Here is a 4,898-nt window from a genome sequence, read left to right as displayed (position 1 = left end):
CCAGTACCAGGGCAGGGAAAATACAAGATGAGCTTGGAGCACCTTGTAGTGCCAGAAAGTAAGGAAGTGCTCACAAAAGTGGAGCATATTTAAAGGCCCAAAGAGAAACCTGAAAGATCTCCCAATGGCCAAAATGAAGACCACCTAATGAAAAGTACAGTTTTGAATTATAACCCCACAAATAAAATAAACACGCATGAGTCCATATTGATGTGAACAAATAACTAAATGGAGAGAGGGACAGCTCTTCCTTAATAAATGATTAATAAATGTAGAGGTGACAAGGGAAGTACTAACCATACTACCCACTGCCGCCGGCAAGTCCACCACGAGTGGGCGAAAGTGTAAGCAGAAATAGGATATTTGCATAATCTCAACGTATCTTCCCCAAATTATTTAGTAATTTCAAAAGGAAACAATAGCTGTGTAGAGAAGAATCCTAGCAGACACGACCTTCACTAAGAGATTAGCCAATTTCTGAAAGCATTTTTCCAAAATGCCAAAAAGCAGCAAATCACTCAAAAGCCAGATAGATGTTGGGGGTAGATCAACGGGACAGCAAGGCTAATGAAAAGAGCTCCCAAAGGCCACAGCTGTAATAACTTGGGCAACAACAAAAAGTCACATAGTATTGGATTATAATCCAACGTATAAACTAGTGTCTATAAATCCATGTGGATATTGATATAAATAAATGGTTCGATAACTAAATGGGGAGAAGAGACAAATTTCCCACATGGAAAAATTCCAAATAACTTATGCAGATACTTCCCCTTCAAGGGGGTAGAGTTAAAATCCCCACCTCTTAAGCATGGCCCAAGTTTAGGGACGTGCTTAGGACACAGCATGGAGGAGGAAAAAGGAAGATTTATTTACCTGGGACAGACACCGCCGTGGCCAGAGGGTGCGGCACACGTCGTCAGTCGTGAGTTGCATCGACAGCCTGTACCCTCGGTCGGGTGCGTTGAGAACAGCACTTCATCTCTGTGGTTTTTCCTCCCTGAACCCCAAACCCCAGTGGAATCATGAGAAAAATGTCAGACAGATGCAAACGGAGGAATATGCTACAAAACATTTTTTCTGGTGTGTTCCCTCTGCCCGTGTTGATTCAGGCTGAGACAACTCTCTTTCATTCTTAACTCCCTGCACCCTCCAGTTTTTGCTTTGTTGATAATACTGCCCTATTATTTATTAGCTTGGCCTTCGGTACTTCATATAAAACACGTAAAACAGTGTATCTACGTTAATTGATATAAATAATATACAATAAGAACCATTTTCATGGTGCTTTAGAATTTTTAAGCCCATTCACACATGTTAACTGACGCTCACAACAATCTTATAAGGGATGGATATTTTCATTCCCATTTTGTATTAACATGCAGTGGATCTCAGGATTAGCGGGGGATATTTCTGGTCATGGTCATGTGATTCGTAACTGGTTACGAAGAGGGGCTCAGGGTAGCCAAGGAGACCCTGAAGCCGACGTATCCAAGACCTTAAAATTCCCACTTTGTGTCTCTACAAGATCCTCCCTCCCCGGGGAATGCCTGGCGCAAGGTAAACTCTGAGATCAGGAGAACAATGATCATGAGAAACAAGTCTCGTTCAGGATGGGGGCACAATGGAAGCAATTCTACAGAGACCTGCTTGTGCAGAGGGCGGAACGTTCCCCAGACGCATGACCTACATGCTGCCCGGTCATGCCTCAAACACCTTTCAGACACAGAGGCTGCCGGAGGCACCGAGCACGAAGTAAAGTGCCCACTGGCTCTGAGTCTTCCAGTGTGTTTCTGTTCTTCTCATTGTTTCCTCCTTGCAGTTTTATTGAATAACATTAGACATTAAAATGTTTTATTATGTCATGGCTGTCAAATTCAGTTCTTTTGCAATGTTTAGCTAAGAAAACATCTCTTGTAATTCAAATCTTCCTTGAACATCATGCAATTGGTGCATCGCTTTTATGTCAGTAACCCAATTGTTCCTGAACAATTTATCTAATGGTCCTTCCTGTCATCCCCATCATCTGTTAAATTTTCACGTACATGTTGGTCTGCTTCCAGGCTCACACCTGTCACAATGCTCCACCTGCACTTGTAGTAATATCGCAATATATTACCATACGCATTAGACTCAGCATTGACATCTGGCTGGAAGATCCCCGACTCTTTCTTTTTCTAAAACACCGTTTTAAAAATCCTTGGCTCCGTCCTATTTCACAAACATTTGAGAAGCAGCTTTTCAAGCTTCAGGAAAAAAATCCTGTTTGCATTTCTATTGTAATTTTATTGAATTTATAGATTACTGTTAAGGAAAGGTAACATCTTTTCATTATGAACCTTTCTATGCATGAAAATGTATATTTAGGTCATTTTAATATCTATTGTTAACATTTTATAATTTTCTCTATAAAGGTTTTGCACATATTTTCTTAGATTTATTTCTTGTTAACTCTTATATTTGTGCTTGGTATAAGTAGTTTTTTTCATAAAAATACATTTTTATTAGTGCATGTCAATTGTTTATAAATCTAAATTTATTTATATTGGTCTTATATCCAGTAATCTTTCCAAATTATCTATTAATTATAATAATTTATCATAAGTTCTCTCCTGTGATTTGTGCAGATTTTTATATCATTTGAAAAAAATGAGTATTATTATGTTCCGACTTTTTTATGTTTTTTTATCTATTTTCCTTACCTTATTGCTTTTCCTTTATAATGTTAAATAGTAGCAATGATAGCATGCGTATGTGCTGTTCCTGAACTCAAAGGATGTAATCCTAACCTTTCATCATTAAGTATTATGTTTGATGAGGATATTTTAATGTACTGTTAAAAAGGTAAACTGAGGCATGGTGAAATTTTTTTTTTTTTAAGAGGTTATTTGAGCAAACAACGATTCATGAATTGGGCAGCTCCCAGCCAGACATGCATTGGGAGCCTTACCCAGGGAATGCAAGGGGAATTTTATAGGATGAACATAGACATAATGCAAATAACATATTTGATTGGTTACAGTTACAAGGTTGCTTTATTTGGTCAATTCCATTGGAAAGTCCTTAATTATACAATTATAAGTTTGTTGGCTGCTTCTGAATGGTTGAGCTTAAATTCTCTTTTTAATATAGGCATTTACAAGAAATAGTTCAAGTCAAGTCAAATTGCCACTTTCTTTGATCCCCATCCCATCAACCCATACCAACTAGGAGAGTTTTATTTTATTGGGATACTTTTATAAACATTGATTGACAGCTGACAATAATCCATTGCTCATCTGCAAACTTGCACTGAATTTTCCTTAGTTATTCTTTGATTGGGATCCAATTACAGTTGGTTCTGTTTGTTAGTCATCACATGCCAACCAAACTCTTTTTCTTTTCCATGTGATTCTTTTTTTTTTTTTTTTTTTTTTGAGACAGAGTCTCACTGTGTTGCCCAGGCTAGAGTGCTGTGGCGTCATCCTAGCTCACAGCAACCTCAAACTCCTGGGCTCAAGCGATCCTACTGCCTCAGCCTCCCGAGTAGCTGGGACTACAGGCATGTGCCATCATGCCCGGGTTATTTTTTCTATATATTTTTAGTTGTCCAATTAATTTCTTTCTAATTTTAGTAGAGACGGGGTCTCGCTCTTGCTCAGGCTGGTTTCGAACTCCTGAGCTCAAAGGATCTGCCAGCCTCGGCCTCCCAGAGAACATGTGATTCTTTAGGTTTGGGTAGAATGTTAGTGTATCTTATCTTTTCTCTTTGTCTTCCATCTTCCCAGGCACCTTGCAGTATTTCCTGTTTCCACGCTCCCCCTACCCCCCCACACCCCCCAACCTTGCACTGTAAATTACAGAAAGCAACAGTCATCTCCAGGCTCACACTCTCACTAGAGACAGGACATTAACGCTCATGGTAGAGAGATGACTTGCTCAGGACACCACAGGTGATGTCAAAACCTAGGCAAGAAAAGTGACCAAGGAAGACACAAATAGTCATGCCTATCCCAGGACTGCAGTCTCGTAGCATAAGCCTTCTGACCTGCAGTTGGAATTCCCACCTTTCAACAGGCTCCTGCCCACGTCTCCACCTGGGGCTGACTCTTCCGGGAAGTCTCTCCAGACACCTGTGCCTTACTCCTGCATGTGTCTAACAGTACAATGCCCCCGGCTCTGTGCTCCCTCCCTGGGTTCCTCCTCCTCAGCACTTAACCCACCGCAGCGGACGGCCCCACGGCCAGTCCCTGTCCTCACACCTCCTCACCCCACTGTGGCGAATTCGTTCATCTCCAGCCTTCCTTCCGTGTAGGTAGATAGTTGTAGAACAACCAAAAGAAGGGTCTCAGATTAGGCTCCTCCATTTATTGACTGCACAATCTTGGGCCAGTTATTTAACCTAGCTGAGTTTGGTTTCTACATCTGTGAAATGGGATTTATAGACCAAAATGGTTTTAAGAGTGAAATATGTGGATAAAAATGCTTTGCGTACTTTAAACCACAGTATCAATTTAATTCATACAATTTTCTCCCACCCAATGCCTACCCGTTTATGGAAAACAAATCTTCCTTTAATCAATCCTACTGATTAAATAATCAATTATCTAGACTTGAATAGTGTTTGCTTTTGTTTGGAGGCACACTTCGGACCGTGGCCGCTGCTCCTCGACTGGGCTCCTTCCTTCACCTCCTCCGTATTTTGCAGCAAACGGTGAAAGCTCGGCAGGGTCCTCTGAAGGGCTCACAATTTGGGGTTCCTTGCTTCAGACAGATCCCACCCCGCAGGTAGCAGGGCCTTTCAAAGTTGAGAGCCCGAGTGGCGCCTGAAATATGAAAAGGTGTTTGTATGAACCCGAAAGACCGATGAAGACAGCAAGAGCGCTCACCCTCTGGACGGCGTCACCGTCGTTCCCAGG

This window comes from Propithecus coquereli, unplaced genomic scaffold (genome assembly GCF_000956105.1).
Source record: "Propithecus coquereli isolate 6110/MARCELLA unplaced genomic scaffold, Pcoq_1.0 Scaffold238, whole genome shotgun sequence".
NCBI classification, from domain to species: domain Eukaryota; kingdom Metazoa; phylum Chordata; class Mammalia; order Primates; family Indriidae; genus Propithecus; species Propithecus coquereli.
The sequence above is the reverse complement of the archived record's forward strand: the minus strand, read 5'-3'. Positions refer to the sequence as shown.